Source organism: Aythya ferina, assembly GCF_964211825.1.
Source record: "Aythya ferina genome assembly, chromosome: 2".
In the NCBI taxonomy this organism is placed as follows: Eukaryota; Metazoa; Chordata; class Aves; order Anseriformes; family Anatidae; genus Aythya; species Aythya ferina.
The window spans coordinates 148,759,268-148,770,509 of record NC_140297.1 but is presented as its reverse complement, the minus strand read 5'-3'; the positions used below and the strand labels follow the sequence as shown (position 1 = coordinate 148,770,509).

The 11,242-nt window shown below is 39.4% G+C and overlaps 1 long non-coding RNA gene across 1 annotated transcript in view; it reads right to left on the bottom strand.

Moving 5' to 3' along the window:
* Positions 1-448: 448 nt before the first annotated feature.
* LOC311430581 overlaps positions 449-11,242 on the bottom strand; it is a 28,529-nt gene continuing 17,735 nt past the window's right edge. The window contains exons 2-3 of the long non-coding RNA XR_014688885.1: positions 4,208-4,316; positions 449-475 (exon numbers count right to left, since the gene is read on the bottom strand). This is a non-coding gene — a long non-coding RNA (uncharacterized lncRNA). The remainder of the gene's footprint in view (positions 476-4,207; positions 4,317-11,242) is intronic.

Here is an 11,242-nt window from a genome sequence, read left to right as displayed (position 1 = left end):
GTAACTCCCAAACATGATGAGAGTCCAAGGGGTGTCTTAGGTTAACCCTGAAAGAGATTTGCAGGCAGCGATGTTTGTTCATAAGGGAAATGAATCACTGCAGTAATACACACACACACAAAAAAAATAAAAATAAAAATTAAAATTCAAGAAATGGTGGGTCTTGGCAAAGGATATAGCCACAATCAAAAACATTGAGCATTCACGTGACAGAAAAACAACAAAAACTGAACATGCTACACATGTAAACATGAAAGGTAACGAGGTATTCCACTGAATTCACCAGAAGGCTGTGTTATGTCTTCAGCAGTACACCAGAAGTTGCTCAGAGATTCTCAGTTTTGAAGGCCAAAAGAGGACATTAGGCAGGACCTCTCAATGACACAGTATTGACTTCCACCTATCTGTAAGGCAGACACATGTATCTCAGAGGCTGGTGACAAAATCCATTCTCTTCTCTCTTCCATCTGAGGGTCTGTGGATCAAAATAATCTTTATTCAGCAGAATAATCTTTATTCAGCAGAAGATCATATACTAGTATCTGACCCTACAGACAAAAGATTTGAATTATGAAATCAGCTATGCCTTAGCAGGACTGAAATGAGGAAGGAGGAAAGAGATGGCCGCCAGGAATGGCAAGATTGCTTTTCCCCCAAGAAAGAAAGAAAAGACCCTTCCCTTTCAATTTAGGAGTTTCACTGGACTCACCTTCCTTCAACTTTTTTTTTGTTTCAACACCAGACATGAGATACTAGGTAAGCAAATCCAGTATTTAGAAACAGTTTTCCAGACGTAATTTAGACAGTCTTACATATTTTATCCAACCTCTTGCTGCTAGTCCTGAAAGCATGAAGGTCCCCTGGAGAAGCTGTGATACTGCCCAGCACCCAAGCAAATGTTGTGGATAACCAAAACATCTTTAAGAGACAGATGTTCCTATCTGGGCACCTGAATTTCTCCTTAGGCACTCACTAATCAGGGCTTTCTACATCATGTCTGGTGTCACATGTCCTGAGGTAGCTGGTGTGATCCTTCAGACCTTGCTCAGGCCAAACATCTGCTGGGCTTTGCCCACAGAATCTGTTAAGAAATGAATTTCATGAGGAACCTGTAAGGATAGGGACCCTAAACTACTCAGCTCTTACCATTCCCCCACTTGTAGTGATGACAAAGTCCCAAGCTCCTTCCTGTGCCACCTCTGTAATCCCCCTGCGCTAGGGCTATAGGAGGAGGAACATGGCCAGCAGAGATCTCACTGGGTCTGGTCAGCTCCAAGTGCTTCAGGGTGGAGCAGACACGGGGTGGAGGTGCAGGGTGGATGTCGTCTTCCACAGAAACCTCATCACACTCTTCCCTGTAATGTCTTCACCTGCAGTCATGTGTTGCACATCTGTGGCTTGTTCAAACAGCTGAACACTATTGAGCAGCAAACTCTGCAACTCAAAATTGAAGGTTTTTCTTCCACTGTGGTTCCTAACATCCTCCTTTAATTTCATTTCACTGTTTTCCTGCAGCTCTTAAAATATGATTCAAGGAAAACTTTAGTAAAGAGGGAAGTTTTCCAGTTACCACACCTGACTAACAAGAAAGCGAGCATCCATCTCCTTCAAATACAGAACAGGGCTTGTTCTTGAAAAGCAGACAGGTATTTTTGCAGTCTTTTCTGGCACATTGAAGGACTGTGCTTTCTGAGTATCTACAAATAAAAGCCCTGCATAATACAGTATAGATTCATTATTGCTGTAGCAGGACACCATGAAGGTAAATCAGAAAGCAAATAAAATAAGACTTCAACACCAAGAAAAAGTTGAAAGCTACACGCTGAACATGCTAGCCCATAAAATATTTTGACAACATTTCTATTATCTAGTATGTTGGTTTTACTTTCTTTGGGACATTGTGTTGGTCAAAGATTGGAAAATATCAGAAAATAAATCTCACTGCTGCAGTGAGAATTGCTATGCTGTGAACTATTTTCTTTTAAGGCAAATGGATATTCACCTTTCAAGTAAATAGGTGAATTTGGCAGTGGTTGCCCAGTCATTTTATGGGGGTGCCTTTCCATGTCTTTTTCTTGGAAAACTAAGTTGCTTATGCCTGATTCTTTTTTCACTTTTGGTGGTGTTAAATCCTTAACTCTAGTGTAGAGGATCATACCCTGCTTTGTGTCCAGATCTTTCAGCAAAAGCCACCCTTGGGGTACCAGTGAGCAGACAGCTCCCACTAGGAGAGTTCATCCTTCATTGAACAGCAACGCTGAAACAGCAAAAGGAATGTCAAAAAGTTTTATGGACACAAATGCCAGACTAATATCTTCTTTAGGACCCAATTCTCCTGTTATTCCAACACAGGGCATAACAACAAGCACTCTGATAAGGAAAATGGAGTCACACTGCAGAACCCTGACCTCAGCACAGGATCAAGCGTCTTTCTCATGCAAGACATTATTACCAATTGCTACAGCTGAAATATTTACCAGTAGTAAAATGCTTCCAGCATGAAATGCTTACAGCATGAAGTTCTAAGAAGTTCTTTTCCTCTGAAAATTAATCCTCAAATTATCATATGGGTCTGACTTGGAAAGAAAGGGAAGAAGCAAAGAGGAAATAATTAAATTATATCAAACTCCTCTGTGTCAGAAGTGCCGAATTTTTGGATTTCATATTTTCTCTCAGCAAGACTCTGCCTTCTCATTCCACAAAGTTGGTTTGAGTTAGAAATCAACCCAATCTTAAACAAATAAATAAAAATTAAAATTAAAAAAATATAAGCAAAACATTTAAACAGTTTGACAATAACAACAATAACAAAATTGTAGATTACAGGAAACATTAAAGCTTGAACCAAAACACATCTTTTCACTTCGTTCATTTCACTATGAAACTTGAAAAAAAATTAGTTTTGGTTTGAACCAAACCAATTTTCTTTCCTATCTGAAAAACTCATTGCTTACTGAACTCAGCTAATCACTTCAGTTTCCTTTTAACTAGAGGGCAGAATCATGTATTGTCTGGTCAGTTCCCAAATGATAGTTTGGGACATTTTGAACTAATCCATCTATGTCTGTAATATAATCCAAAGTACTGTTGGACCACCCTCAAGCAGATAAGAAGTAATATGTTATGGGAGCTATTGAACAGGATTTTATATTGAATAACACAGTTAGGTCACGCAGATGTTTCTTCTATTATACTAGTTTTAAATTTCTATTTCTTTCTGTAACCTGGTATTGAAATATTGGTTCTCTCAGTAATAATAGCAGTCCCTGCAGAAGAGTTGACTCTCTCTGTGCCTATTTTAGGGAAAGTCCTACCTTTGGTCACCTATAAAATTGTTCACCTCAGAAAGCTGAAGGATCAGCAAAGATTATATAAATGGCCCTGTGAATTCATATTGGAAAAACTGCAAAAGAAAAAGAGAGCACTTTATTTTGAGGTCCAAAGGTCTGTCTACTTCCATTTTGACTGGAATTACCCTGAAAAGTGCTGGGAATTTGTAGGTAAATTATAAAAAAAATATATTTTCAGGGGACTAAATGGGTGTGAGATTTGTTCAAAAGCTCAGGATATTTCCTTTCTTATTTGAATCTGATAACCCCTGGACAATTCAAATCAAGTAGAAATCTGACAGATCCTTTTGCTGTAGCTGACTCACAGGACACAGAAGGACTGTATCAGAGTGGCTGAGTAAAACTTAATTAAAAGAAGATGTGTAGGCATTTTAACATGCACAACTGTTTATACATCTTATCTCCTCATTACAGGAAGGCATATAACTTCCACATTCAATGTATTCTGAACAAAAATGTTTTTAAGCCATTTTTAATATCCATGAAGCTGGGCTGAAACCTCTGCTTATCTAAACTGTGTATCATGTAAAGATGTCTTTGTAATCTGCTTATTATTATACAATCACCATAAAAATCTCTGATGCCTTAAGACTTTTTTTTTTCTCTTCGTTTTATAGAAAACAAAACAACATAAAAAAGTTTGGGGAGACATGCAGAAAGCTTGGATGTGGGAGTGCAATCACTACAGCTAGGGTTCCTCTGAGGTCATCTAGTGGGCTTTTTGTAGTCATAATTACTTCCCACTGTGCCTGTGGCCAGGCAGGCGGTGGGTGAACAGGCCATGACTCTGCTTCCTTCAGTGTCCCTTTGGGATGGCGGGGTGTTCCTGGGCAGGAGAGCTGTTGCACACAACTCACCTCCTGTGTCTGTCTTTTGCTTTGTGTCTCCATCACCAGAAGTCTTTCACCTCTTCTGGTTTCATCAGTTTTCTGCAACTGATTTGCAGATGAGGCTGGGGAGATTCACCTGGTAGGGAATGAAGAGAGAAGGAGAGGTTCTCAACTTTACAACAGAGAGAGATGTGGGGTTCTCATTCTAAATATGAGGTTTTTCTCTAGCTCACTATCCACCTCCTCCCTCTCCTGAAGTGGGGAAAAGAAATTAATTTCTGCTGATACAGAAAAATCTATCCAATGAGGTGATTGATATTTATAGCTATCACATTTACAGAGTGAGCGATTTACGTACTATTCAATTGTCTAAGCGAATATTTCAGTGAGCACAAATATGAAGGCACATTGCAAAAAGTATTAGAAGCAGGTTTGACACTGGGGGTCAGCTGAACTCTCTGCAGCTGATACCTAGCAGCTCTTTCCTGCTGGTATCTGGCTTATCAGATTTTAAAATATCTCATCAAAACTCCATTTCATTGACTTCAAACTTTGGTATCACTGGTCTGTTCAGTCAAGCAGAAACTGTGCTCTGCCATGAGCTGAACTCTACTCTTCCGTAGCTTTGTAGTTTTGCCCATATAATATGTAGCACTCATATGCAAATATTTCTAAGATTATATCTTGAACAATAATTTATATAAACGCATTTGTTTGCCATAAATGTCAACCATGTTTCCTAGCTCAGGAAAAGGGATGAGTGTTCCAGATATTGGCCAGTTCCTGCTCAGAAGATGTTGTCTGAAGAGAAAAAGGAGAGCGTATTCATCTGAATTGTGGTTGTCTTCATTGAAGGTGTCTATGGGTTAGTCGCCTTAGATTCCCTTGGCAACTAATGGAGTTAATCAATACAGTCAGCATAATTTATGCTTAGTAGATAAATCTGATCCTAAAATGACCATTGGCCACAGTATCATGTTATCATGTTATCACAGTAATGACCACAGTACCATGTTATTGATGGTACTGTGTACACCTACATTGTCTAGAAAGGGAGATTTGACAGCTAGTTCACAAACAGACATCCAAAATTCAGCAAGATGGTTCCCATATCTAAATCCTACCTAGGTGTATAATTACCAGTGGGATCAACATAACTACATAGGATGTATTTGGTGTACTCTTCCATGGAAGTCTGAGGAGCTGGGCCTTTCTTTTCTAACTTTATGCACAGGGTCACACCCATTACGAGACTGGGTGATGCATGTATGCAAGCATTATGCACATGTATTAAAGCTGATACAGGGTGAAGTTCTCACTAGGATATGTTTACATTTTCTTCATTGTGAAAATCAGTATGAATGGCTGAGTGCTGAGATTTTAGATCATGGTGCTGTGTCTGCTTTGTCTAAGTGGTACAGATTACTGTTAAGAAAAAGAGGAAATGAATTCTTAAGGAACCAGTTACAAATATGTAAGTATCATTAAACATCATCATAGTTAAAGACAGCCGGCTGTCCCTATTATCAGTATAAAAGTGCCTGGTGAGTGCCAACTTTCTTACTACCACATACTCTGAAGGAACTCTGAAAAACATGAGATGAAACTGCATCTGGGACCAGTTTCAGAACCAAGAAAAAATATACCTGAACTTCAGGGAGCACTTCATCTTGAGACAAATTCTACCTGAGTTAATCTGGCCTCCCTCCAAATATCTTGCAGTCCTTATGGCAATGCTTTATTCACCTGCCAAACATATAGAAACATGTACTGTATTTTTGCTCATGTCTAGTATGTTCTGCCATGTCTGTCAGCTCATTTAATACCTACAGATGTCAAAAGATCCTGCAAGGTTCAGTAATTTGGGACAGTTCTTCAGATTAGATAACTTTGATTTCTTTGTGAATCTTCAAGTTTGCCTTACAAATGTCAGGGTATATACAGTTCTCTATTTTTGAAAGCATTAATAATGTAGGTGTAAACTGTGTGTGCAGTGAGATGATGCATCCCAGGATATTTCTTTTGCACGATTGTTCTTTCTCTCCATTTTTTTTTTTCCCCTGACCTTGTGATGTGATGTGTAAATATCACATATGTGCTAGAGAAAAAGAACATGCCAAGTCTGGGATCTAGTGGTGTCCTTGTGGATGTTCCTAGATGGATTCAAAAGTTTTCATATTTCCTGGGTTTGCAGCAGTTTGATTTTCCTGGCAGCCTTGCTTTCAGCTTCTGACTCTCCTGTTGCTGGGAAGCTAACTCTCTCCATATGTTTTTGAGAGGGAGCTAGGCAGTGCTTGATCACTGGGAAGTAAATCTGGCAACCAGCTCACTAAAGCATTTTGTTTAGGAACCCCATTTGTTGATATAGAACGCCAAACACCCCTTCTTTTTTATCAATAGAGTGATTTAAATTCTTGTTACATTTAGCAAAAGGTTTTGCTCCCACCCTTGCCATTAAGTGGCAGCTATAGGACCAAATGGAAAAGAAACAGCGAATTATTGCTCTGAATAGTGTTAAAGTGAGATATAGTGTTGTCGTCCTCCCCCTCTTCTCTGTTCCCCTTCCCACCTCCCCCCCCACCTCCCTGAAATGTCACTTTTGCTATAAAATGTTTATTATAGTAATGGAGTTGCCAAACTATTTAAAGTGATATGTTTTTCATATATGTACCTACCACTCTAAATCCATGCCAGAAAATCATCAGATAAAAGAGGGGTATTTCTAAATGCAGATGAGCCATAAACAGACACCAATACTGGAAGGAGTGTTAAAGCTGGGTCGCAGTGAGTTAGGGTGTCTGACTCCCACAGGTTACTAGAACATTACATTAGGTATAGAAGAATAAATAAAAATAGTGTCCTTGCTTACGCTAAGGAACAGACGGAGACGTCTGTAGATCCACCCTACTATAACGGCTGACACAGAACAGGCTAGCAATAATTATTGTCCCACCCACTAGATGAATAAAAATGAAGGAAGTCTGACTCAGAGACACGTCACTGTGTCAACAAATATTCGTAGTAACACATCTCGTGCATCTTATGGAGTTATAACATAATCCAAAGATGCTTGGAGTACTATAAATACTTAAGGTGATTTTGAAGTGCTGGAGAAGTTACAAAAATTGCTATAACCCATTAAAGTAGGTTTAAAGCTCACTGTTATAACATGACATAAAAGTTCTTCAACTAATACATGCAAAATATTACTGTGTTCTGGAAATGAATATTTAATGTTCATTAGAGTAGACTTTTACCTACTTATTCTGTCTGGATAACTATTTGTTTCTGAGGTGTGAGGATGGTACTAAAGGACTCTTGATTAACCTAGGAGTAAAAAAAAAAAAAAAAAAAAAAAAAAACATTTTCTCTTGGCTATGGGAAGTGTGGACCTTATGTAGGGTCATTTTATGAAAGCTCTGTGTGACTACTTGAGATAACTGTGTAATTACACTAGCAGGATTTTTGCTATGCCCTTTTCTATGCCCAATTCATTTATTTACTGTGAGTTGCCACAAGAAAAAAGCAATATAAGGTGAGTTTGCACTTCAAGTGTTGTGTTCGGTTTTGGGCTCTTCACTGCAAGAAATACATTGAAGTGCTAGAGTTTGTCCAAAGGAAGGCAGTGAAGCTGGTGAGAGGACTGGAGAGCAAGTTTTATGAGGGGCAGCTGAGGGACAAGAGAAAATTGCCTCAAGTTATGACATGGGACATTTAGGCTGGATATAAGGAAAAATTTCCTCACTGAAGGGTTGGAAAAGGCTGCCCAGAGAAGTAGTTGAGTCACCATTCCTGGAGGTATTTAAAAGATTTATAGATGTAGTATTCAGGGGCATGGTGGTAGACTTGGCAGTGCTAGGTTAACTGTTGGACCTAATGACCTCAGAGGTCTTTTCCAACCTAAATGATTCTATGATTCTATGAAACAAACAAACAAAAACACTCAAAACCCAGAAACAATCCCCCACCAAAAGTAGCATCATCTCAAAGAATGTTGGAAAAAAAATAGAAAGATCCTTAACTATTACATTCTGCCTCTACACTGCAAATTTGGTTTTCCAAACCTGGGGCCTGGTTGAAAGTCTTGAAGCAAGTTAAAAAAATGGCTTCTTTATAATTCTCTTATAAGAATATGACCATAGAACTGACTGGGGTTTAATATTTAATGAAGAAGAGAGAATAATCTAGATCCTGTTACTGGTACAGGGTAATACCTAAGCTGTGGAGCCATGACATGGGGAAAGTAATGGGAAAGATACATCCGGGGAATTAAAATGTGTAAGGACCACTAAATGGACTGTTGGATGGTAGTAAGCTAGACAGGTACTGTATTGTCTTTCTTCCTTTCTTCTACTATGTTTTATTATTATTATTATTATTATTATTATTATTATTATTATTATTTTGTTTGTTTAATAAGAAAGCAATATTTTAGCTTGGAAGATTATTCTATAGCGTATAGAGACAGAGTCACAGAACCACAGAATGGCAGAGGTTAGAAGAGACCTCTGGGTTCCATCTGGTCCAATCACTGCTCAAGCAGGGGCATCTAGAACAGGTTGCCCAGAACCATGTCCAGGTGACTTTTGAATATCTCCAGAGAAGGAGACTCTACAATCTCTGTGGACAGCTTGTTCCTGTGCTCAGTCACCCATACAGATTGGAATATGTGAAGCTCTTATCTGTAGATTTGAGAAGATGTATACTTAAAGGAATTAAGAAGGGTTAGAAGTGTAATTATTCCAGAAACTACATAAATGCACTGACAAAATTATGCCACATCTGTAAAGAACTTTCTATAATACAAGATAATATCTGTGAGCAGTGGAGTCATGTTTCAATGACTATGCAAATCATATTTAAACACTTTGCACCATTATTTTTTTCTACCAGTCCTGTAAAATATTAATCAAACAAACAACATTTTCAAGGTCTCTGTAGGGTCTCCACCCAATATTTTTAAAAAGTCTTTGCCAGATTTGGCATGGATTTGAATGGAGATGAGGTTGACATGATTTTGTCATTGATTTACTGGACAGGAAAGAAAATCATGCAAAAAATGTGTGAAGTGAAGCATGCAGAAGCTAATAACAAGTCCTTTTCTCAAGCTAGCTAACTGGTGCCAAATCTCACTGGCTGATATTCAGGCAAATGTAGGTGGAGTTGCTTCTCCACATCTGTATCTTGCAAAATGTATATCTTAGTATTGGCAACTCCATTCTTACATATGGGAGGATAAAATGACTATCTTAGAGTCGACTCCTGTGATGGTTCTGGATGAGAATCAAAGGGCTCCTTTGAAGGCCCGGATGTATGGTCAAATTACAACAGCTTTACAAATTACTGTGCATCAGGTGAACTGTCAGGATTTCCAAGAACTGCTTAAGAATTTTTTTGGAGCCTCTGCAGCAACGAGGAAATGTGGTACAGCTCACTTCAATGGCAGGAGTTACAACAGAAAAGGTCTGACCTGTCCTCTCGATTTCAGGAGAACAGAGGATCTTTAGCACAGAGAAAGTGAGATGAGCACAACTCGGATGTTCCCGGAGGGCTGTGCAGCAGCTGTATCACAAGTGGAAGTGACATACCCCAGTGTCCAGCACGAAGGACATAGGGTATACATTGCCTTTTAATTTCTCCTGCTCCGCCCATGCCCAGATGAAAAAGTTTTCTGGTATGTCTGTGACTTTGCAGGTTTTCATATTCTGAGTGCTGAAACTTCAGTCTGTGGGAACATCCTAGGCAAAGCATATTTCATTTATTTTTCTAGCCTATTTTTAAGGCCAACATACCCACAATTATATTGCCATATAGTATAAAAAATATGCTTCCAGAAAATGTCTGCAGCTACCCTGCGGGTGATATGACAGGAGGGAAAGAGGGTAATTGAACAGTGTGGGGATTTTGAAGGCATTTGACTGGCAAACGGATGCTGTGGGTGATGTTAAAGGAAATGAATGATTCAGGATTAAGAAACTGGGAAAACACACAGATCTTTTATCAAACCATGCTTTCAAACAGTGGCTTTTGTGGTTATATGTAGTTATCTGGTTTGTCTTTTTGACCAGAAGCTGCTTGGGCTGTAAACTTTCTAGCGCTATATGTTCATACAATGCTAGACACTATGTCTACATCTAACCATGGGGTCCAGGAGCACTTCACCTCTGGGGTCCAGCTGTGTGATGTGATGACACACTATCTCTCTTCACAGCTTGTTTTTTGGTAACTAGGGTGTATGGGCAGGAGGCAGCTGCAGCAAGCTGTAATGACAGTGAGGCCAGTGTGTGCAGGATGCACGCCCAAGGGCATCTGGTAGTCAGCTAAGACACTATTTTTGAGACTCAGTCCAAACTGGGATCCTTAGGCAATACCAAAGTACAAGTAGAAAATATGAATTGGAAAGGGATGTAGTGCACTGCGCTGCACCCTGGCTATATGTACTCTGGCTGATTTGTTAGTCATTTCTGAGATTTTCCTTAAGTTTGTTCTTTCAGGCTGAAGCTTCAAGCCTCTTTGAGTCCCCTTCACTAGATACTCCTGAGCCTCCTCACTGCTCTTAGCAGACTGTCATTCCTGGGCAAATCCAAGCACCAGCAGAATTATCAGCAGGACTGTGGCCAAAGCAGGAGTGCAAGCGAATCTACTGCCCCCAGCAGCATGTTCACAGATGAAAAAGGAACTTGGCTAATCCCTCCCTGGATCTTTGCCTTTCTTCTGCACCCTTCCTCTTTAAAAAAAAAACAAAACAACAACAACAACAAAAAAAAACTTCCCCTTCTGTCCATAAAATTGAATTGTTTCATTGAAAGTGACAACTCCAAATGAAGAAAAGGTGCATTCTGAAAGCAAAGGTCTTGGCGAAGAATTTTGTGGATATTTTCCTCTATATTTTTGCTTGGAGAGTCTAAGCAGTGAATCAGTGACATAAAGAGAAAGACTGAGTTCAGGGAAAAGAAAGACAGTTTGTTTCTTTGTTTCTCCCCCTCATGCCCCCCCGCCCCTCCTCACCTCCTTGTGCAACGTTTAGGCTTTCTAGCAGGGAGTCTGGAAGCTTAAGTCTTC